Consider the following 26,209-nt stretch of genomic DNA (forward strand, 5'->3'; position numbering starts at 1 on the left):
TGTTTCCCCTCTTGGCCCATAAGGCACATATCTTTTGTCGGGGGTGCCCGGAACCCCTTCCGGTGACCCGATATGTAGCTGGTACCCTCGGAACACTTCCGGTGTCCGAATACTATTGTCCTATATATCAATATTTACCTATCGACCATTTAGAGACTCCTCGTCATGTCCGTAATCTGATCAGGGACTCCTAACAACATTCGGTCACCAAATCACATAACTAGTATAATACAAAATCGTCATCGAACGTTAAGCGTGCGGACCCTACGGGTTCGAGAACTATGTGACATGACCGAGACACCACTCCAGTCAATGACCAATAGCGGAACCTGGATGCTCATATTGGCTCCTACATATTTTATGAAGATCTTTATCGGTCGAACCGTTATGACAACATACGTTATTCCTTTTGTCCATCAGTATGTTATTTGCCCGAGATTCGATCATCGGTATCTTCATACCTAGTTCAATCTCATTACCGGCAAGTCTCTTTAGTCATTCCGTAATTCATCATCCCGCAACTAACTCATTAGTCACTTTGCTTGCAAGGCTTCTTATGATGTGTATTACCGATAGGGCCCAGAGATACCTCTCCAATACTCAGAGTGACAAATCCTAATCTCGATCTATGCCAACCCAACAAACACCTTCGGAGATATCTGTAGAGCATCTCTATAATAACCCAGTTACGTTGTGACGTTTGATAGCACACAAGGTATTCCTCCGTTATCCGGGAGTTGCATAATCTCATAGTCGAAGGAATATGTATTTGACAAGAAGAAAGCAATAGCAATAAAACTGAACGATCAATATGCTAAGCTAACGGATGGGTCATGTCCATCACATCATTCTCCCAATGATGTGATCCCATTCATCAAATGACAACACATGTCTATGGTTAGGAAACTTAACCATCTTTGATTAACGAGCTAGTCCAGTAGAGGCTTACTAGAGACACGGTATTTTGTCTATGTATCCACACATATATCAAGTTTCCGGTTAATACAATTCTAGCATGAATAATAAACATTTGTCGTGAATAAGGAAATATAAAATAAAAACTTTATTATTGCCTCTAGGGCATATTTCCTTCACATTGTTACAACAACAATGTGTTCTCGTTACTGCAAGCACCCTTGTTACATTTATAATGCCCATGGTCAGGAAAACAGAACCATCAATAATACATTAGTTGGTCGAGAGGCCCGACTAAGGATATGCTTGTCGTTTATGTTTCAATGAATGCAACTAGGTTTTACTGCAAATCTCACATTCAAGAACCATTGCAATTCTAACTTAATTATCCATATGGAAATAGAATAATAACAACTTTGTAATTGCCTCTAGGGCATATTTCAACAAGAGTTTCAAACCAAGTGAGTTGTAATCGATTTAATATATTATTCGAGGGGTAGAATGGTAAATTACTCGAGATCTCATAAAATTATAAGAGTACAATTATCTCAATGGTCCCATACAAATATGGCAAACAACATACATGTATGATAGGATAACAAACACCTATTTTACCCTTCATACACAAGGTATCATTACACTTTTGCTATTAGACATTTTATGAATGGTTTTGCCATTTTTGAAACCTTTATAATGACCAAGAAAAGAACCCTATATATAATGACCATTCCAAGTAATATCGCAAGATCGACCCACTTTGAGTAACCTAACTCCACTTGTAAGTTGTTCTTTAGGATATATTGGCCACCAATGTCAATGCCCCCGACAACACCGAAATCTTGGAAGACCAAGCCCAAGAATTCATTTTTGTACAATCCTTGATTTGTATACTTTTGGTAAGATATGTAGTAAGTTGGGTACTTCCATATTGGTTTTGGGAGGTCATTTGGAAGCCTGAAGAAACCAGCGTTTAGCATTAGTAACCCTTGTACTCCAGAACCCATAATTATACCTAGGATAAAATCGGGCACAATTGCTGCAACAATCTTCATCAAACCCTCAACCAACATTGTGCATGTCCATAGAGTGGCAACAAAGAAGAAGAAGTGTTCTATTCCTCTTTGAAGTCCAGTTAGGTAATAAGCAATTGCGGCAGGTAGTACAGAGATGAGGCCCAAGTACAGAGTTGATGAAAGTGTGTTGGCTATTACAAATTCAATGGCCCATAGTGTCCACTCCGCTGCTCTTTCTCAAATATCTGCATTTTCCAAATTATCATGTAATAGAAATCAACAAAAACAAATTAGACTTGTTTTGGAAAGAATAATGATACCCACCTTCATATCCTCTACAAATGATGGAAAACCTCCGATTGCCATCATTGTCATGAAGGTTGATGTGAACATAAGCATAGATGCTCGCTCCTAAAATGGTCGACATACAAGGAGTAGTAAGTCAACCTACTGATACTTACTATTTTCACTTTTTATTTTATAGATTATAATTTCACTTTTTATTCTATAGATTAGAAATTGACTACTCACTTGGATTGATGCATAATTGTCACCAACATTGAAGAAAATGGTCCCAATGATTAGAGAAAGTGCGATATTGATAACAAAACGTAACCAATAATAGCCTATGTCTCTGTGCATGTTAACCATTGATCTTTTAGTTAGGACAATTGATTTGGTCCAAAAGGTTGCTTGCCTTCGTTGAAGTACATGGTCACCCTCCTAAAACAAAAACAATGGAGATGCAAAAGCATATAAGTGAGACATATATAATCTCACAAACTCAACCCAATGCATCAACTTAGTCCATATAAAGAAGAGACCTGCTTAATTGTTTTGCTTGCTTCCATTTCAGTTCCTAAAATAGCAAGAGAGCCAGAAGAAGCTACTAGAGTCTGGATTACTTTTGCAGCATGTGCCAAATTTATAGCTGATTCTTCCTCGGCTTCCTACACGAACATGATGTATACGCCTTTCATTTTCACTCGAGTTAAATTTTCCATAAAAAACAAAGCCTTGAGAGAGCACCTTCATACCTCAAAGTATGTGTTTATCATCCTTAAGAAGTGATCAGAAGGATTCCTCCTCAATGGGCATGGGAAGCCATTAGCATCAAAGAACTCCAAGTTACCCAAATGAGCATGGATGATTATGTACACACTGTAGAAATAATCTTTCATGAAAAAAATATATAACCTAGTGATACCTCACACATATCCATGTGAAGGTATCTGGTGTGTACTGACTTTCTACCTCATAAACATAGAGAATATAAATAACAAAAGAAGACTAGAATAATTGCATTAACCGCTAAAATAGAGAAAGATATGTGACTTGTAAGACTGTGTGAATATATTTTACACACGTTTGAACTCCTACAGACATTGGAATTACTTAGAAAGTCTAGGCTATAAGTAATTGAAAGACTCGGCCTTTCATTATGTTTGAAATATTCATAAGAAGTGTTTATTTTGTTACTGGGTGGATTCTTTGTCCACCCCTTTAATCATGACATCATGGCGAGACTGACAAGGAGATCCAGGTGTGGACCCGAAACTCGATGCCAGGATGTACTTGCCAGTAGCTATGGGTTGCAAGAGTATCCAAGAAATTCTTGCTACAACCGAAAAGTGAGTCACGGATGGATTGGAACTATAGTTGTTTGTGGTATTCGGGTGTCATAGGCAGTTACAAAACCTCTGATGATATTTTTGTTACCACTAGCTTCTGTCCCAAACAGTTTAGCAAACTGTATGTGATAGGAGTTCCCAATGCTCTTGATGTGGTATTTTGTGGTACTGAATTACATTAGTCAATAGTGTACGTGCTTTCAAGTCAGAAGTAAATATTTCAAGTGTTTGCTATTTATTGTACAAAGAGACATTTAAGTTGCACTTGCATTTAACAATCGACTGGTATGAAGCTCATTAGTTTTTTAAGTCGTAAGCTCATTAGTTTTGTATGCACACTTGTCCTGTGTGCTAAAGCAACTTTCTTAATAATTGTATCTGCTCGGTGTTAATTAGTTTGTTAGACATGTGGGTGTCAAATTTGACGTTGGCAAGTCTATACTTTCCGTCATAAGAATCATAATGTTCAATCTGATACACACCTTTTCTATGTAGAAATGATTAGAATGCACATGTTTAGCAAATCAAGAGCATCCTGCCATCGCTATCTTGTTGGAGTATAAATTGTTTTAGCTTGCCAGTTTATCTTAGTTAAAGTGTCAATTAGTCTCTCATGCCCCCAAGCTGTTATTTCTTTCTGCAGTGATTTAACTATGTTTCAATTTTCGTGCAGTGATTTAATGCAATTATATTACTGGCCTATTATATACAATTTTTTTCCCATATGAAACTTCCAAATATTGTAGTCGTGTAAGTGGAGTTGGGGACAACTCTCAAACATGGTGATGTGCAATTTAGAGAATAGATACTCAAGAATATTGACGTTCTCGGCAATAGTAATGAGCGATGTGAAACCCGTACTAAATGCTGGATTTTCTATCACCCTCATGACATTCCGCAACCTTAGCCTTTATAAAATGGACCACAAAGGAAATATAATGGTTCTAAAAACCTCTACTGTTAGTTTCATGTCATTAATTGGGATATAGATAGTTATCATTTCTTCTTTCCATTAAATATGTTTATGTAATGGATATGACATTTTACTAGTTGTAATGAGGTCTTTAAGGTCAAAGTATTATTCAGGGAGCAGCATATAGAAAATGTACATTAGCACGCTAGCTAAGCAATATTTTTGTAAGATAGAGGATTTGGATGGCATTTGGACAAAGAAAGAACCCGTATAAGGTACATGGCCACCAAAATATCTCGAGATTTTACCACCCGATGTTTTTCAAATGCATGTAATCAGATTTCAGATTATGATGATGGTGGTGTGGCTATGCTGAATAGCTAAGCACACAACAGTCGTAGAGGTTAAAAGTGGAGATGTCTTTTTTCCTAAATTCTAGGCCAAATTTTATTACTTTTTTCGCACTGAGGGGGAGGGGCGATCAAATTACTACAAAAATGCTAAAAATCTGACGTCTGATTTTCAGGCATTGTAAATCAAACGTTTTTCATGGCAATTTATATTGGCGTGAATATGGTAAATTTAGTTTGTAAGCACGGCAATTTCCTGGCAAAAAAATGAGCTAAGATGGATTTATCATGCTCGTCAGCTAAACTTGTCATTCTCCGCGAACATAATTTGCTATGAAAATTGTTTGATTTGCCAGGCCTAAAAATCTGACATTTGCTCGATATTTCGGGTCAAATTACTATCGATCTGTTTGGATCGCACCCGGTTCCTCTTGGCTAAATTTTTTGGCGTTGACAGCAGCTAAGGCATCTGTTTGGATGGGGTCTGATTTTTGGCTCGCCCTATACCCTGTGGCTCCTCCCTATTAAGTAACCAATTTTTGGGCAATCCACTGACGGCTGAATTTATCCAAACGGAGCCTATAAGCCCCTGTATTTGCGGTTTGGTTTCTCTATCCTGAGTAATACTGGATATATAAACACTGCACCATGTGCCTATCACTCGCTCAGAAACATTTGAGGACATTGGTTATGTTGCAATTCAGGCCACAATATTGCACTAGATATGCTTTCACAAACCATAAGTAAAACTAACACTAATACCAGGACCAATGTTTTCTAGATATGCTTTCACAACACTGAACTAGATATGTTTTCACAACATTGAACTAGATATGTTTTCATAAATCATAAGTAATACTAACACTAATAGCAGGGCCACCAACCATTAAAAACATTAACTGACTAACGCACACGTACCTCTATTGCCTTGGAAGCTGGCCCAAAATAAACCGCCCTCCCATTGGCCAACAGGCAGAGGCCATGGAAGAGCTCGAACTCCTCTGTGCTTGGCTGGTGGATGGCTGCGACGACCGTCGTCCCATTCCTTCCGGCGATCCCGGCGATGCGGCTCATTACGTGGTACGACGCGGCACTATCAAGCCCACTTGTTGGCTCGTCAAGGAAGATGAGCGCCGGCGACGCCAGCAGCTCAATGCAGATGCTCACTCGCTTCCGCTGGCCACCGCTGATGCCCTTGCAAACGCGCCCGCCGATCCGAGTTCCGGCCACCGTGGCGAGCCCCATCTGCCGGATAACATCGTCGGCCCACGACCGCTTCTCAGCCGGCGTCAAGGAGTCCGGCAGCTGAAGCTGTGCCGAGTAGTGCACCGCCTCCGCCACCGTCAACGTCGCCATCAGCACATTTTCTTGGGTCACATACGCCTTCATTTCATGCACGTGATCGGAGGTTGTTAGGGAATTACACGCAAACGTCGAAGTTTAATTACACATCTATCAATGTCGGGCATGCGAATATATATATATATATATATATATATATATATATATATATATATATATATATATATATATATATATATATATATATATATATATATATATATATATATATATATATGGAACTTACGGAGGTTGCGGATGCAACCTTCTGACGGCAACCATTGATCAAGATGTCTCCCGTCCCTTTCATGTTAGGTCTGAGTCGTCCTGTTTAAGCATATACATATATGTATATGTAAGTACAGATCATAAGTAAAGGAGAAATGTATTGACAAACCAAACATTAACGTTGTCCAAAATCAGTATGGTTTAGATGAAGTAACAAGTGCCGCCCACAATATTATGGGAAGAAGATGACAGATAGCGAAATCCAAGCAGGAGTACTAGAAAGCGTGTTTCTCGTTCGACAATCATGAGGCCGGGTTGGTTCGCACATCTGAATTTTATTCAAGACTATTTATGCATAGAAATGTGGAAGCGGTTATTTCTTTTTTTCAAAGTGGACTATGACATCTTTATTTCTACATCGGCTATCTGATCATCTTTCTATATTTACAGAAAATGCTTGCATATATTAAAACCTTGTGTGCAAAAGAAAAAAACGTGTGTGTAACTTTAGATTTGAACTAACCAAACTTTAGATTTGAACTAACCAAACTAAAGGTTAAAAATTCATTTGATGTATTTTGCGATCTATCTGCAGGCATGTTATTTTTCAGGTAATATCACAAAATGCAAGGGTATATATACCCAAAAGTGCTAGACGGACACGTGGTTTGCTGAGGCGGCCGTTTCGGGGGCGCCGATTTCTATTTGGCAACGATGATGGCGTCAAGAGGAGCTTGGGTCGCAGCTCGGGCTTTGGTAGACGGATCTTCCCAACGTGCCCGAGGTGCTCTTTAGGGCACAGTCGGCGCAAGTCCTGCATATTTCCCTTGTGAGGCTCGTCGTCAAAGTCGGAGTTGTCGGTTGTTGGCGCGTGTGGCCATCTGTTGGCATGTGTCGTCATTGCTCTGTGTAGCTGTTTGTGAGGGGCGGCTTCGTTGCTGGAGCTCTATGGTGAAGTCGGAGTCGCCCGTTCGGAGGTAACCGATGATGACGATGACGCTTGCGACTCCCTAGCGGATGTCTTTTCTTCTTTGCAGCTCATGTTTCATGTCGGTGGCCAGGTTGGCCGGTGGTGCCCATGTTATATGGGTTGGGTTGTATCGGTTTTAGCCCGGTTTTCCGTCAATTAACCGGACAATTATGACTTCTTCTTAATCAATGAAAATGGCAAGTCTTTTGCCTCGTCTCAAAAAAAAGTGCTAGACCTAGGTAATCCTATGTACTCCCTCTACGTAACCTTCCTAACAAACCTCTCGACTCCCCTGATTTCAAGTGGGTAGGGCCTGCTCCCTTAATTTTATCCAACAGAAAAATGCCACGCGAGTCATTACATAAGTTAAGTAAAACTTTTTACGTAGGTGTAGCATTACTCATATATACCCATAGACCAAGAAATTAGCGGATAATTAATTAACCTCTCTCGTACAATATGTCTTTTTCTAAATCCTGGAAATTATGGTTGTCCATATCATATAGATGCAGAGACGGGAAGATGGTGCGATTACTCTGTCTAAAGAAACATTGGTGCATGAGCCATGAGCTATGTGGCATCACCTTGGATGCAACATATCAATTACTCCTTTTCACATCGGTGAGCTTATGTTTGCATCATATTGCACCAATTAACCGATCACACTGTAAATTATGGTTGCCCATATCAATTACCCTTTTTCACATTGGCACTTTTTTTGACGTTGACACAAGGGGCACAGCCGTCCAAGTAGGAGCGTGTTAGCCATGCACTTTTTTTCTGACAAAATTAGCCATGCACTTAATAGAAACACATGATAAGAGCAGAACTATTTACTGATATTTATTTTATTGTACAAATTTCTAGTGATTTTTTAATGTATTTTTGTGTCACACACACATGTAATGTTAGTGGATATCTTTTAAAGAAATGAGCCCTCGTCTATTTTCATTGAAGAAACCGCCAAACAACTTACGAAGTTCCTAGTAGCAAAATGAAACAAAACTAAAGATAGCAACACGTTTAAAATAGCTAACTAGGACATTAGCGAAATTACCACGTGTTATATGTGGTAAGCAACCCAAACTTATTTATGAAAAAAGAACACTAGCAAAATCAAAAATAAATTACAGTTGGAATACAAAAAAAATATTCATATCTTAGAAATAGATTATAAGTTTTTCTGAACAAAAGATAGAGTGTAACTTTAAAGAAGATGGATGTTTCAAGTTATCAGCTTTTTTGAAAGGTAGGAAAGTTATACCAGCCAAGGCATCAAGTACTATCTCCGTTTCAGTTTATAAGTCCTACACGTATACCTAGGTTGCCAATTTTATCACCTTAATATAAACTATATAACACAAAAATTATACGGTTTGAAAATAGAGCATCTGAAGTTTATATTGGTATATTTTTTGTAATATATGACTTGTATTAAGTTGGTCAAATTAACGACCTAGGGGCACACACACGCCCTGTAAACTGAGAGAGAGGTAGTAGAGTAGTTTTTGTTAGATAATAACGAGATAAAAGAGACTCGAGAGCACACAGATTTTTACGTGAAAACCCTTGCGGGAGAAAACCACGGACGCACGAAGGCACGATCACTATGAGGAGGTGTATTACAAGCACGAGACGATAGGCCGTCTAAGGTGCGACTACATGGGTTATATAAGAGGGGCAACACATAGGAGTCCTTGTAGGACAAGTAAACGAGTTGTACTCGTACGCGTCGGTACCAACGCAAAAGGCCCACACCGTATGTACTACGTCTAGTCCAATACGGTACTAGAATTTGGATCACAATTTAACAATCTCCACCTTGAGCCAAATTCCTTCCAGTAGTCGAAGAAAGTGAATAACTCCATCCAAATCAGCTTAAACACCTTGTGCGTCAAAGTCCATAGGACTAGTGAGAAATACCAACTAAGCCTGAGCAAAGCTCAAACTTATTGGTCGGAACTGGCTTTGTCATCATATCAGCTGGATTATCATGAGTACTTATCTTGCATACCTTCAAATCGCCTTCAGCAACAACATCTCGAATATAATGAAATCTGACATCAATGTGCTTTGTCCTCTCATGATACATTGGATTCTTTGTAAGATATATAGCACTTTGACTGTCACTAAATACGGTAGGGCAAGATGAATCTTCACAAAGCTCAGAATACAAACCTCTCAACCAGATAGCTTCTTTGCATGCCTCAGAAATAGCCATATACTCGGCATCAGTAGTGGAACAAGCCACAATAGACTGCAAAGTTGCTCTCCAACTCACAGCACAACCACCAATGGTGAAAACATAACCTGTGAGTGATCTTCTCTTATCCAAATCACTAGCAAAATCATAATCAACAAAACCAACAAGTCCATCTCCAGTTTTCCCAAACTGTAAATAAGCATTAGAAGTACCACGCAGGTATCTGAAAATCCACTGAACTGCTTTCCAATGCTCTTTTCCAGGATTAGCCATGTATCTACTGACAACACTCAATGCATATGATAAGTCAGGACGAGAACAAACTATGGCATACATAAGTGAACCAACTGCACTCGAATAGGGAACTCTAGACATGTACTCAATATCTGTATCTGACTTAGGACATAAAGCTAATGATAATTTGAAGTGTGCAGCTAACGGAGTACTCACCGGCTTGGCATTATGCATATTAAAACGACGAAGAACTTTATCAATATATCCTCTCTGACTTAGATATACTTTTCCAGATGGTCTATCTCTAGATATTTCCATGTCAAGTATTTTCTTTGCTGCACTCAAATCCTTCATCTCAAATTCATTACTCAATTGCTTCTTTAGTTCATTAATCTCTGACATACTATTTGCAGCAATTAGCATATCATCAACATAAATGAGTAAATAAATAGTTGAACCTTTGACAGTTTTCAAATAAACACAACTATCATAATTAGACCTTTTGAAACCTTGAGAGAGCATAAATGTGTCAAATCTCTTGTACCACTGCCTCGGGGATTGCTTCAATCCATAAAGAGATTTCTTTAACTTACAGACAAGCTTTTCTTTTCCAGGAATAACAAAACCTTCAGGTTGTTCCATATAAATATCCTCTTCTAATTCTCTATGTAAAAATGCAGTTTTAACATCCAATTGTTCAAGCTCAAGATCATGCATTGCAACAATACTGAGTAAAGTGCGAATAGAGCTATGCTTCACAACAGGAGAAAAGACTTCGTTATAGTCAATACCTGGAATCTGACTGTAACCTTTAGCAACTAACCTTGCTTTATATCTTGTCTCATCATTAGGAGAAACACCTTCTTTCCTCTTGAAAACCCACTTGCAACGAATAGGTTTCTTCTCTCTAGGAAATCTTACTAAATCCCAAGTGCCATTCTTTCCAAGTGATTCCATCACATCATGCATAGCGGTCATCCACTTATTACTATCACTAGAAATAATAGCCTCGGAATATGAAGAAGGCTCAGCATTACCTTCAATTTCTTCTGCAACAGATAAAGCAAAAGAAACAATATTGCACTCTTCAATTAACCTGTCAGGTTTATTAATACCCCGTCTAACTCTGTCACGTGCGAGATTCCAACTGGGCGGAACAATAGGCTGATTTGGAGTGGGAGTGACATGATCATCATTAACGACGGGTTCATCATGTGCATCAAAAATTTCATTACGAGATGTATCACCTGAATCAATAACATGCTCCACCTGAACAGTAGGCTCCTGAACAATAGGCTGCTGTTCACTCTCAACGGGAACATTAGTAGATGAAACATCATGTAACATAGCAGATTCATTAAAGATAACATTTCTGCTAATAACAACCTTCTGGGTTTCAGGATTCCATAATTTAAAATCTTTAACACCAGACTTATAACCAAGAAAGATGCACTTAACAGCCCTAGGCTCCAATTTTCCATTATCAACATGAGCATAAGCAGTGCAACCAAAAACTCCCAACTGTGAATAATCAGCAGGTGAACCAGACCATATCTCAATTGGAGTTTTCTTATTAAGAGCAATAGATGGTGAACGGTTAATGAGATAACAAGCAGTGGAAGCGGCCTCAGCCCAAAAACGCCTATGCAAACCTGCATTGGACAACACGCAACGGGCTCTGGAAATAATGGTCCTGTTCATGCACTCAGCAACACTGTTTTGTTGAGGAGTATAAGAAATGGTGTAGTGTCTGACAATGCCTTCAGACTTGCAATAATTCTTAAATTGCTTAGAACAGAATTCCATACCATTATCAGTGCGAAGTATTTTTACCTTCTTTTTAGTTTGTCTCTCAATTATAATCTTCCACTCCTTAAAAGCTGAGAATGCTTCATATTTATGCTTCAACAAATAAGGCCAAACTTTTCTCGAATAATCATCAATAATGGTCAACATGTAACTAGCACCACCTAGTGACTTTCTGCGAGATGGTCCCCATAAATCAGAATGCACATAATCAAGAATACCTTCAGTTGTATGGGTCGAAGTATTGAACTTCACCCTCTTGTGTTTGCCGAAGATACAATGCTCACAAAATTTCAATTTACCAGGTTCATATCCATTAAGAAGACCTCTCTTATTTAACTCTGCTAAACCAAGTTCACTCATATGTCCAAGACGCATATGCCAAAGGTTAGCAGCATCACAATCAGAATTCTTTAAAACAACTGGAGTAGCGTTACCTGAAACTGTAGAACCTCGAAGGTAATAAAGACCATTGGTCGAACTTAAGTCACCTTTCATCACAACAAGGGAACCTTTGGTGACTTTCAAAACACTATCTCCACCTGAATACTTGTATCCCTTTGCATCAAAAGCACTCATAGAAATAAGATTTCTCTTCATCTTCGGAATATACCGAACATCTGTCAAAGTTCTAATTATGCCATCAAACATCTTGATTCGAATAGAACCTATGCCTTCAATCTTGCATGGTGAATTATCAAAACCCAAAACGGAACCAGCAGAAGTAGTGGAATCAAAAGTATTAAACCAATCTCTATGTGGACACATATGAAAAGTGCATGCAGTGTCAAGTACCCACTCATCATTGGTCTCAGCACATCCAGCAATAACGACAAGAGCATCATCGGAACTATCATCACGAGCAACGTTAGCAGAATTTTCACCTTGTTTGTTACCTTTCCTCTTTTCTTTATTCTGCAACTTGAAACACTCTGAGATGTCATGCCCGTCTCTCTTGCAATATCTGCATATTTCTTGTCTCTGGATTGTGACCGGCCCCTGTAGCCGTTTTTACTTCTGCCTCTGTTTCCATTATTGGAGTTCTTCTCCTTTGTCTTGCCACGAACAGATAATCCCTCTGCTTGGGATGAACTTGAACCATCATAAGGCACCATTAGTTTCATCTTCTCCTTAGAGTTTAAAGCTTCATAAACTTCATTAAGTGTGAGAGTATCACGACTGTATAATATGGTGTCTCTAAAATTGGTATAAGAACTTGGCAGTGAACAAAGTAACATTAAAGCAGTATCTTCCTCTTCATACTTCACCTCCATTGCAGCTAGATCGGATATAATATCCTTAAATTCTGAAATATGATTCAAAACATTACCTACCTCGGGTAACCTGTGCAGGAATAATTTTTGCTTCAGATGCATCTTACTGGTGAGATCTTTAGTCATGCAAATCCCTTCCAGCTTTAACCATAGAGCGGCGGCAGTTTTCTCACTCAAAACTTCCTGCAAAATATTATTATGCAAATGGAGTTGAATTTGTGACAAAGCCTTACAATCAATTCTTTTCTCCTCATCAGTCCAATCTTGAATTCGGTTCTTCCCAAAAATATCCAGTGCTTCATCATAATCGGACTGTGCCAACAACGCCCGCATCTTGACTTGCCATAGGGTAAACCTTGTGTCACGGTCCACCAGCGGAAAGTCATACTTCATGGATGCCATGAGTAGATAAATATGTGTACACAAAGTAGTGCAATCTGATAGAAAAAATTCTTGGTAGAATTTAATATGCAGATCAAACGGAATTAGAAACAGTAGGACCTGGTGGCTTCGGATGGACGTAGCAAGTAGTAATGAATTACTACTAGTCTCAGGTAGCAACAGTAGTAGCACCAGCAGGTTTGTAGGTTTGACCACGTGAAGCAGCAGAAAACACAAACCAGTCTTGTACCTCGGGACTTGATCCTGTACACGGGAGCAGCACACGGGGCGCTGCGTACGGAGCAGCAGCGACAACTCGGCGACTTGGCCAATGCGTGGATCGCTCCTCCCGATATGGCTTAAGGCTGGTCATAGTGGGGAGTAACTTAGACTAGTAACATACATATGTTACTAGTCTATGTTACTACCTTCATAGTGGGTAGTGTCATAGGCGTGGTAACATAGTTGCCTTCATTTATTACTTTGTAGACTCATTATGCATTGGAAACCGCTATGTGATGGTAACATATTATGTTACTCTATGACCAGCCTAAGGCTGGTCATAGTGGGAGTAACATGGGTAGTAACATAGATGCCACATAAGCAAAAATGATAATGTGGCAAGTAGTTAATGAGGAGAGAGGCAAATAGAGTAACATAATATGTTACCATCACATAGCGGTTTCTAAAGCATAATGAGTCTACAAAGTAATAAATGAAGGCAACTATGTTACCACGCCTATGACACTACACACTATGAAGGTAGTAACATAGACTAGTAACATATGTATGTTACTAGTCTAAGTTACTCCCCACTATGACCAGCCTAACGATTTGTGGCGTTGGCTTGACCACGTGAAGGAGCAGCCTCGGGACTTGAAGCCTAGCACTGATCGATCTCGGACAGCAGATCGCAGCGCAATGGTAAAAACCTATCGGTCTCGCGGCAGCGGAAAATCCCGACTTGCGGGGGCGCAGCCGACGCAACCCTAATCTCCTCGAACTCGTATTTCGTATCTGCAACCTCAGCTCTGTATGCCACTTGTTAGATAATAACGAGATAAAAGAGACACGAGAGCATACAGATTTTTATGTGGAAACCCTTGCGGGAGAAAACCACAGACGCACGAAGACACGATCATTATGAGGAGGAGTATTACAAGCACGAGACGACAGGCCGTCTAAGGTGCGACTACATGGGTTATATAAGAGGGGCAACACATAGGAGTCCTTGTAGAACAAGTAAACGAGTTGTACTCGTACGCGTCGGTACCAACGCAAAAGGCCCACACCGTATGTACTACGTCTAGTCCAATACGGTACTAGAATTTGGATCACAATTTAACAGTTTTGCCATAGCCCGAAGGACCCATAAGAGCCAGCACTTCGCCAGGGCGCGCGTACCCACTAAGCCCATCAAGGATCACAGCATGGCCCCTTCTCCCATTTATGACCGTCACCGATAGATCCCGCCACTTCAGAAATACCCCGGCAACGCCGGGCTCCACATTGTCCACTACCCCGTCGGCCGGCGAAGCCTCCCATGGCTCCGAGTTAGAGAGACAACGTGGGAAGAAGATGGGGCTTGACGGCCAGGCCGACCAGCCGCGCCATGAAACCCTAGCAGTGCTCGACGACGTCGTCGACTGTAGTGGCCTGGTGGGGCTCGGCGTCGGGGCCCATCTCGGCAGTGGTGACGCAGCCATATATATACGTTGTGTGCCTTTTCAATTTGAGGTTTCCATGTGTCTACCAGCGCCTTATATAGGTCCAAAGTTGAGGGGATGTTAACTGGCTGGTCATATTACATGAGATGTGTCTTGTTAAAAGCCAGAGACTTTTCTTTCTAGTACAGATGGAATAATGAGCATCTTTTGGTTTAATTAATCAAGAAATAAAGTGTGATGATGATCTTTGCACTACAAAGGATCGTCTACAAAAGGATCGGATGTTTCATGGTAACTAGCTTTAAACCCCGCAAGAAATACTAGCATTGAACCTGACTTTGACATACCATAACGCCACCTTCTCTCTTCTCTCTACCACACCAGCTAAATGCAAATTTTGGACTGAAAACCACTTGTTTCTATGCTCTCACATTTCAAAACACCTAAAAAATCTAGAAATCGTCCATAATTTATTAACTAAACTAGATTTTCTTTTCATTTTGGCAGACAGCTTAGGACAAACTCCTTTATTAAGTATGGGCCTGATTGAGGGTCTATGTTGACTAACGTCATAAGGTGATAGCACGATATGGGTGTCTGGATTTTTTAATGAGAAACGCTGTTTTGGCAGATAGCTTAGGACAAACTCCTTTATTAAGTATGGGTCTGATTGAGGGTCAGGGTTGACTAACATCATGACGTGATCACACGATATGGGTGTCTTGATTTTCTAATGATAAACGCTCGGTGGTTTTAGGCTGAGACAACTTTGACGATCCAACAATAACGTTTCAGAGATGTAGTAAGTTGTTGTTGCTCTTTCCCTGCAAAAGGAAAGACGTATAATGAAAATGGAAGCCGTGTGCCCCTGTTATATCGAGAAAAGATGCGAGGCAGATATATATCGTTGGCAGTTGGCAGATCGGTGGCACTGTCATCCTAGCGTGTCTCGCTCTCGCGCAGATTATCTGGTTGGGACGTTGCTGGTAAGGCTGGTTGTAATGGGAGTATCATAGCTAGTATCATGCATGCCAACTAGGCAACTTTGATGAGGTGACATAGAATTAAATGAAGTAAGAGAAGGTTGAGTATCATATCATGATACCGTATCATAATAAATGCTACACTAGTATGTGTCATGCATGGAAATAAATAAAGTCATCTATGATACTATCATATGATACTATGCATTAGGGAGGTAGTATCATACACTAGTATCATATGCATGATACTAACTTATGATACTACCCATTACAACCAGCCTAAGGGTATCGTGGTACAAGGCTACCCCATCATTTGAACCTTGCTTCGGAGGGGGAAAAAAAGTCCATTTGGTCTTCCCGCCTCGACGGCTCCGCCGTATTAATGATGCCTTGGTTGTCTACGTCCGGCTGCTACTACAGGTTTGCATCCCGTAAGGCTGGTTGTAATGGGGAGTATCATATACTAGTATCATGCATATGATACTAGTCTATGATACTACATCCCTAATGCATAGTATCATATGTTGGTATCATAGAAGACTACATTTATTGCCATGCATGACACAAAGTAGCACATCATTTAATATGATACGGTATCATGATATGATACTCAAGCCTCTCTTTCTTCATTTAATTTTATGCCACCTCATCAAAATTGCTTAGTTGGCATGCATGATACTACCTATGATACTCCCATTACGGGCAGCCTAACAAATCGTCCATTAACAAATCGCCCGTGCGGCGGCCGGGCGCCCGGCCGCCGCCTCCTCCTGCGTGCGTACGCAGCCGATGAGGCTAGGACCCGCCGTTATCATGCGATCCATGTGCTCCCTGGAATATAGCACGGGCCCTTTTTTTTCACCTATGACATTGTAATCTTTTTCCCTTCTTCGGTGATGATATGACACTGTAATCTGACGCACGGTTATTTAGTTAGCTCCAGCCTCCATCTCCATCCATTTCAGCCGCACGCATCCTGCAGTATATGTGCGTTTTTTTAACATGGTAATACGTGTCTCATTTATAAGATGAAATCAAGTTACAAGGCACGTACACACCGACCTTACAGACCTGAAAAGATAGGATAAACCTATGCAAAAAACCAGCGCCTATCTCCCTCCTTCGACACTGCCGAAGCGACCACCAAAGGGACGGAAGACAGATCACCTCTATACCCGAGCTCGACGCGGCTCCATCGCTGATCAGCAGCTTTACGGACCTCCAAAGTCGTTTGCCAGAAGCAAAATCATTGTCGTTGAACGAATCAGACCGGGGCAACATGTCCCCGGACACGCCATCAAGCTCCAGAACTGACATCCCTGCACGACTACAACGTCGGAAGAAGAAACCAGAACTGTCAGCCTCCAACCACAAAACCAGCACAGGATACACCATCTTCCAGTTGTGACATGCGCAAACAGCAGTCTGTGCGTACTCCTGGACGACCTCCCGGGCTCCACTCAGACGTTGGAGAAAACGTCGTCGCAACGACGAAACCCCAGAACACAAGTCCACCACGGGGAAGATGCCACCGCCACACCATCCCCGCTTGGACACACTTCCGTCCAGATCCCTCACCGACCACAGTGTAGAACACCGCATCGGGGAAGAAATTGAAATACTTTTATTCATCGCCAGATCTGAAGAACGACGAGAAGACTAAGCTGCCGGTCTACAGGATCGAACAACATTTGTTGCCATCAACTCCGAGACGCCGCCGTGAAGATCGCCGCCGGTGTGGGAGTGGAGTTGAGGCAGATTTATTTGCCCGGGCGTCGCTCCCACCACCCCAATGGCGCCCTAAGGAGACACTAGACAAATCCTAACTACAGGCCGGCGTCGAAGCGCCGTGGTCCCCACCTACTCGCATGGCCGGAGTGGCCAAACGGAAGAGGCAGGGACCGGCGGCGGCAGGTGGAGTTGGCCTCAGATGCGATCGCCTCCACGATCGCTTTTCTCGTGGACTGAAGTGGTTATAGTCACTTATGTGCGTTGGGCATGCAAACCCGCAAAGAGTCGTGGATTCGTACAGGGGATAGCTGACCGGGGCCGGCCCATTTGCGGTAGGGTACAGCGAAAAATCGTCACATCCGCCCGCGCTGCTGCCATCAGAACCAGTTCACCCTAGTGAAAGATTTGCAGCCTGATGCTAAAGAAACAAACGACAACGACAAAACTTAAACACTAATTTACAAAAGAAAAACAACCCACAAATAAGTACGTGAACTGGAGGGATTAATCCCACAAAGAAGTCATGTGTTCGATCCCTCCTGTTATTTTAGAGAACAAATAACAAGACATTTGTGAACAAATCGCGGAATATATTCCAAAACTCACAAACATTTTTTCAGTTTCTGAAAAAATTAAAATATGCGAACATTTTTGGAATTTTTGAAATTCTAAACTTTTCTGAGGTTTCGAACATTTTTTGAAGCAAACCAATTTTAAATTCTAAACCTTTTGGAATTTCTGAGCAAAATTTAAGAACAGGGACATTTCTTGTAAAAATGAATAAATTTTGGAAAATGCAAACATTATTAAAATTTCTGCACATTTGTTGGAAAAAATAAACTTGAAAAAGAAAAAGGAAAGAAAAGAAAAATGAAACAGTAAAAGAAAAAGGAAATAAAAGAGAAAGGAAAAAACATAAAAAAAAGGTTCAAGAACCTTCTAGAAGGTTCCCAAAACCAGGAAAACCTTGCCGGGAACCTCCAGAATGTTCCCGAAACCAGAAACTGAAGGCTTCCCGTATAGCTACAAAATGGGCCGGTCCAGTGTGCTCGATATCGAGTGGTGCCTATGCGTTGCGGCGACATTGCCGCAACGTGCGGCAAATAGGCGTTGGGGGTGGCGACGGCAACAACAGATTGTATTTGCTTCTCGTGGACACATAGATTTTCCTCTAGGACACAACTATGCCTCTCGAAAAGGGGAAAAACTGAGGGATCACCTGCTTTCGGCTTCGGGTTTTTTTCTTCTGGTTTTTTTTTGTGGAACCTATTAACATGAATCTAGTTTCAGAGATTTCGACGCGAGAAATCCAACGATGAAAATGATTCAAGAGATAGAACATTTTGACAAAATAGATCTATGAAAAAAAATGGAAAAACTCCCCTGGATGCACATGCAGTGCACCACTTGGGTTATGCACTTTTGCCTATCTGTAGTATGCTGAGAAGAATGTAGCAAGTTCAGGGTCAAAACAATTAATAGTATTATTCTTGTCAGGCTTGAAGAGAAGAATTCCTGGGAGGGAGAAAAGGCGTCACCAAAGAAGAATGAAACTGGAAAGAAGATGACGAGGTGATAGGAACGACAAATATATGTAGTTCATTACAAATTCTACTAACAAATTGATTACAAGACCAGCCGGTTACTTCTACTGTGCACATACTAAAAATCACACAATCCAGGGGAGGGGAGAAGAAGATACAGATTCGATTCAGACGACAATTACAGTAGATGCATGCATGGTGAGAAATGGATAGGACCAAAGTCAGAGGAAGATGAAGCAGTCCATGGACATGAGGGGGTTGTTGAGGTCATCCACCAATTCGCCACCCCCACCGCCGGCGTGGCCCGTCGTTGCCCCGGCGCTCCTCCTCCCGGCTGAATCTGCTGCTGGTCGGCACGACAAGGAAGAAGAACACGACGAAGGCGTCTTCTTGTTCTTGTAGGACCCCGAGCCTCCTGCCCCTGTTCCCGTAGGCTGCCGCCGAGGGGGCAGCGGCCGCACGCGCCTCGCTGCCGCTGTCGTCGCCGGAGCTATACGGCGGTTGTTGCTGCTGGTGCCATGCTTCTTCTTCGTCGGAGATATTACCACGGACAGAGCCGGCGGCGTTCTTGGCAACAACAGCGGACGTCGAGCGGCCGAGGCCGGCCGGGGGAGCTTCTTCTTCTTCTTCCTGTTGTTGCCGTCGGGGTCGAGCACGACGACCTCCATGTTGTTCATGTCCCTGCAGGCGCGGACCTTGAGGTAGCCAGCCGAGAAGGGACCTGTGCCTAACGACGACGACGACGACGACGACGAAAAGGAGGAATGACTAGGTGCAGCCGACGAGGAGGTGGAGGTGGTAGATATGGAGATGGAGGAGCTTGTTGCGGCCGACAGCAAGGAGGAGGAGGTTGATGTGGAGACGGCAGCAGAACTGGAGGCGAGTGGGAGCGGGTGCACGGCGACGGCGTGCTTTGCGGCGCTCCTCGCGGTCGGAGACGGAGAGCCGCCGCCGCACAAAGACAAGGAGTGGCCATCGTCACCGGCGGTGGGAGAGGAAGGATGTCACATCCTTAGTTCTGGTATAACCTAAACTAGCTAGTCATGTGTGCATCATGTTTAAATTTTATTTAAATTTAAAATGGGGATTTGTGAAACCCTCAGAGATCATTTTTGAAAATAACCCAGATAAAAATTGCTTCAAAAGGGTCCAAGAAAATGTTCATGTTGCTCTATGAAAATATTGGTCAGAGATAAAATTCTAACAAATATTTTTAGGAGCTCATAAATATTTATTTTGACCATTTGAAATTAATGCATAATTATTTGCATTGGATATATATATATATATATATATATTATATAATACATGTCCAAAAATTATGCTAGTTGTTGAGAAGCTCTGGAATAATACCATTAGCTCCTACAAAAATTGGCATAAGAAAATAAATTAGTTTAGTATTATTTTTAAGCAGAAATAAATGTCAGAAAATAGAAAACAAAACAAAGTAGAGAAAAAAAGGGTAGGGGAAACTTACCTGGGCTTCTTACCTGGCAGCCCAGTAGCCCAACAGGCCGGCCCAGCCGACTGGCCAGTTGTCGGTGTCAAAACCGGCGGATCTCGGGTAAGGGGTCCCGAACTGTGCGTCTAGGCCGGATGGTAACATGAGACAAGGGACACGAAGTTTTACCCAGGTTCGGGCCGTCTCGATGGAGGTAAAACCCTACGTCCTGCTTGATTAATATTAATGATATGGGTAGTACAAGAGTAGATCTACCACGAGATCGAGGAGGCTAAACCCTAGAAGCTAGTCTGTGGTATGATTGTTGATGTGTATGTTGTCCTACGGATTAAAATCCTCCGGTTTATATAGACACCGGGTAGGGTTAGGGTTACATAGAGTCGGTTACAATGGTAGGAGATCTGCATATCCATATCGCCAAGCTTGTCTTCCACGCCAAGGAAAGTCCCTCCCGGACACGGGACGAAGTCTTCAATCTTGTATCTTCATAGTCCAGGAGTCCGGCTGAAGGTATAGTCCGGCTAGCCAAACACCCCCTAATCCAGGACTCCCTCAGTAGCCCCTGAACCAGGCTTCAATGATGACGAGTTCGGCGCGCAGATTGTCTTCGGCATTGCAAGGCGGGTTCCTCCTCCAAGTACTTCATAGAAGATTTTGAACACAAAGATAATGTCCGGTTCTGCAAAATAAGTTTCCACATATTGCCATAGAGAGAATAATATTTACACAAATCTAATCTGCTGACGTATTTCGTAGTGTGATATCACACCACGGCCAAGCTTTTATTCTAACCGTTTTACTGTCCCATCTCAGCGCGTCATGCGAGGCGGTTTCCTTGGCACGTCTTGTTAAAGCAGAGATCGTGTCCCCTTATCCCGGGATTCTCATCAATACGGGCGTGGGTAACCCAACCGCGCCATTGATTACGGCGCTTAGAGATAAGCGAGTTTTACCAGGCTGGTGGGGACATGTAGTTGCGTCCGCCCATATAAGAGGATAAAGATCCACCTTTTCACCTACGCCTTCTTCCTCCTTCGCCTATCCATTCTTGCGCACTCGAGCTCCAGCGCCCAAGTCCGCACTCCCCACCTCAACCTTCTCCAGCCATGTCCGGAGCGGGAGGCAAGTGGATGGTCTCCTCCGTCACGGAGGGACATATCAAAAAGCTGAGGAAGGCCGGATACCTGTCTAACGACATCGCGTACCGGCTCCCCGAAAAGGGGCAGCTCATCCCCACCCCTAGGCCCCATGAGAGGGTGGTGTTCCTCCCCCATTTCCTCCGCTGACTGGGCTTCCCTCTCCACCCATTTGTCCAGGGGCTCATGTTCTACTACGGCCTGGATTTCCACGATCTGGCCCCGAACTTCGTCCTCAACATCTCGGCATTTATCGTCGTGTGCGAGGCTTTCCTCCGCATCCGCCCCCATTTTGGCCTATGGCTCAAGACTTTCAACGTCAAGCCGAAGGTGGTGCGCGGCAACCAGGCGGAGTGCGGAGGCGCCATGGTGGGCAAGATGACCAACGTCCTATGGCTCGAGGGATCCTTTGTGGAGACCCTGAAGGGGTGGCAATCGGGGTGGTTTTACATCACCGAGCCGCGCAACGCCGAATGGGTCGCACCCCCTGAGTTTCGATCCAGACCCCCTACGTGGCTCACCTCCTGGAAGGAGAGGCCTATCGTGGGGTAAGAAGGGAGAGCTGACCGGACTCCAGACATGCGTCCAAACCCTAGTGGACAAGAAGCTCAAACTTGTCAACGTAGTCCAGGTTATGCTCATCCGCTTGATCCTCCCGTGTCAACGACGGGCTTTCAACTTGTGGGAGTTCGACCCCGCGCGGCACCAAACTCTGAGCAGGCTCTTTGACACGACGTATGAAGATGCCTGGAAGGTGCTTTTCAAGGGCGCCGAGGCTCCCGCATCCTCTACCGAGGATCGTGGATTCAGTGCACAGTGTCATGCTCTCGCGGTAAGCTATTTTTTTTCCTTTTACAGGGTATCAGTTTTTCATAGTTTGACTCCATGCGGGATCTAAACTCCCTTACCCTTGACAGGATTGGCAGGTGACATCCGGGCAGATCAACTGTCCGGCTCCTTTGCCCGAAGGCCCAGCGGATGCTCGCTTGGCGAAGCTGCTAGTTCCGGCACCCTATGTGGTGCCGGAGAAGAAGGCCGCGGGGACTCGAAAGAGTGCCCGGTGCCAGGAGGTGTCGGATCCATCATCCGACGGTTCCGAGGCGCATTCCTCCCGTGAAGACGAGGAGGAAGAAGAAGAGACCTCTCCCCCTCTAGCGGGGGGAGAGAAGAAAAGGAAGGCCGCCCTCTCGGGGGAGGCCGGAGGGTCCAAGAAGGGGAAAACCCTTCCTCCGGACTGCTCCACCGACACCGGCGGTGGAGGAGAGGAGTGGCAGCCCAGGGCCAAGCCCCTGGCAAAATCGTAAGTATCCGGATACCAGAGTAATTCATAGTATTCGTTTATTGCACAGCTTTCCCTTACGTCGAATATGTTTATACAGCCCACCCAAAGACCGGCTCGACGTGTCGTCGAGCGGCTCACTGGACTCGTCGGATGTGAACTCGCTTCCGACGGCTTCCTCCCCCCGCCCTACGGACGACACCGAAGTGTTGTCCCAACAGGTTCCAAGCCGGGAGGAGGTGGTCCTGGAGGCGCCGCAAGGCGACCTCCCGGACTCGAGGAGTAAAGGGGATGAAACCCCCCGGGGCTCCAAGTCCAGCTCTAGGCCGGACACCGCTCCGGAACCTTCAAAGGTTCCAGAGTCCGGCGGGGGACCTCCTTCCAAGAGGAGTAAATCCACCGTGCCAGCGGCCCCCGTCCAACCGGAGGCGCCGGACAATATGTTGGAGGCGCTCCAAGGCGCCTCCATCGACGAGGAGCACCGTGCTATTATGGGTGCAGTGGTCCAGAAGGTTCAGTCCGCCAAAAACGGACTGACTGAAGCTTGTACTAGCCTTTTGACATGCTTTGAGGTAAGTAAAGAAAGTGTAAATAATAGTACCACATAGACAGTAGCCCCTGATGCTCTGTTTGGCGTTCGGGAAGAAAAGTCGAATAGAGGATCAAATAGAATTCGCATGAGTCTAACAAAAATGAGTCAATATGCATGTGCAGGCTACCCTGCTTGCGTCTGCCGCACTGACTGCGGAAGTGGACACACTGAAGTAGGACCTCGAGCGGTCCGAGCAAGAGCTCGGGCATGCCAAGAAGCAGCTCAAGGACAATGAAGGTAAGAAGTACCTTGTTTTAAAATATATATATAAAGGTGCAATTGCAAAGAATGACAGGATTATCGTGGCTATTTTAGGGGCCACGTCTGAAGTGGCGACCCTTAAGCAGGTGCTGGTCGAGGCTGAGAAGAAGGCGGCCTCGGAGAAGTATGAGGCCGAGGTTGGCAAGGTACGGCAAGATCTCCAGGCTCTCATGGAAAAACATGAGAGTTTGGAGCTTGACTCAAAGACGCGAGCGTCCGAGCTCGTGGTGGCTATTGAAAATGCCACGTCAGCCAAGGCCGAATCCCAGAAGACCCTCCAGGAGTTGGATGAGGTGAAGAAGATAGCGGCGGGTAAGGCATTCCTTATGCAAAGCAAACACATGAACGTGAGTTACTTGTTACTTACCCGAATCCGGAGCTCTCCAGGAGCGTTCGCAGATCTTCCCTGGAGTGTGTCCGATGCCGCCGCATTCTATCGAGCCGAGGAGGGCAGCTCAATGGAGAAGGTGTTCTGGTCTCAGTACGCTGAGGCCAGACACCCCGTGCCCCTGAGCGACCAGCTGAAGCAACTGGTCGAGCTCCACAAGGCAGCCGAACAGGCCATGAAGGGCCTGATTGTTCGGCTGTGGCCTGGAGGGGCTCTGCCTGGGAGCTATTTCGGGCTGGTGCGGCGGCTGGTGGAGGCCTGTCGAAGGCTCGAAGTCATCAAGCGCTCCGTCTGTATTAAGGGTGCCCGTAGGACCCTTGCCCGTGCTAAGGTGCACTGGGGCAAGCTGGATGCTGAGAAGCTTATGAAGGACGGGCCACCGCCGGGGAAAGAGCATCGCAAGCCCGACAATTACTATAAGGGTGTTCTGAAGGGTGCCCGCCTTGTGGCGGATGAATGTTCTAGGGATGTAATTTTTGAGTGAAACTTGCTTGTTTTGTCCTGTGCGCTGAAAACTTGTTTATATGCGCTAAGCAATGCTGTTGGAATTTAAAATATTACCTTTTGTGCGGCTGTTTATCAATTATGAGAGATGGCGAGTCGTCGGCTTCTGCCCCCGTGCCACTAGTGCTGGGGTGTTCGGGGATAAACCTGAGCGCTCTTTTTCCCATGTTTGGGTCCTTCGAGGGAGGCGCTTAGCCCAACGAACAAGGCAATCGGACTATAATGCGTGAACACTCTCACTTAGCCATAGAATTCTATAATTTTAAATTTCGGCGAAGCCCATGGTATTCGGAAGACCGAGTTCGGGGCGCTATCCACGCCTTGGCCGGACAGAGCCGGCTCCTCGCCCTAAGCGGCATTAGTCTTTAGGGACTCGAAATACCTCTCGAACAGCGACCAGCTCTCGCTTCATCATGACAGTCAGTTTTAGCTTTCTCCACTGAGGTGCTCGACCTAGCTCAACTGGGGCACAATCGCAGTGGTTCTCCTAGTGCTACCTTAGCCGATATAGCGGAACGTAAGGCACCAAAACATAGGAGCCGGGCAAACCCAACTATTGACCCAAGACATGATTCGGAGCCGATGCATATAATGCTATAAGTTCGGGGTGCCGCACTTGTTAAAGTGTTCGGACTTCTTACGCCATATTGAGGGGTACTAAAGCCCCTGGCGTATTTTGGCCGTACCAACGTGTATGGGTGCAACATGTCATTAAGGAACATATATAAAGAAAAAAGGTAATGCAAAAATAGATGAAAGCTATGCATTGTTTATTAAAAAGGTGTGCGATCAAGGCAGAACGATACAAGTAATGCAATAAGTGGAAGGTTGGACTAGTTAACATGTCCGTTCCAGGGGCCAGCTGTGGAATAGTATGCGGAACGGGTATACTGCTCGTGATAGAGACCACCTGGGAGTTCCTTAGTGCGGCGTGGCTTGTCTGCTTCCCTGGTTCTTGCATCGTTTTTGCGGCAATTGAACTGCCGAACAGGCCTTCCGAAGGATGAAGTCCTGAAAGTAAGAGAAAATTAAAAAATCGGCTGCCCCTGGTACGGTTTAAGCCATGTTTTGGGCGTGCCGTGATGGTGCCCCTCCCCCTGTGCCCATGGTATCTCTAGAGCGTAGTTATGTACGTGAAGTACTGGCGTCGCCTTTTTGCGAGGGTTGGGGTTGGGGCTGCATTGCTATGCCTACTCGGATCGTGCCAGGCGGTCTTGTTGTAGGTTACTCCGGGTGCGCTTGACGGTGTCCGGTCGTTTAGTGGCCAGACTGGAGAACTGCCTGGAGAGGCTACTTTGTACTTCCGCTGCAAGGGCCGCCGTGTGCTCCTCCGTTCGGAGGGAGCATTCGGTGTTTCCATTGACCGTAATTACTCCTCGAGGGCCTGGCATCTTGAGCTTAAG

At 44.0% G+C, this 26,209-nt stretch overlaps 1 pseudogene; it reads right to left on the minus strand.

Moving 5' to 3' along the window:
* Positions 1-1,550: 1,550 nt before the first annotated feature.
* Positions 1,551-14,942, minus strand: LOC123184751 (ABC transporter G family member 1-like; annotated as a pseudogene).
* Between the last annotated feature and the right edge of the window lie 11,267 nt (positions 14,943-26,209).

The sequence above is a fragment of the Triticum aestivum genome, chromosome 2A (assembly GCF_018294505.1).
Source record: "Triticum aestivum cultivar Chinese Spring chromosome 2A, IWGSC CS RefSeq v2.1, whole genome shotgun sequence".
NCBI lineage: Eukaryota > Viridiplantae > Streptophyta > Magnoliopsida > Poales > Poaceae > Triticum > Triticum aestivum.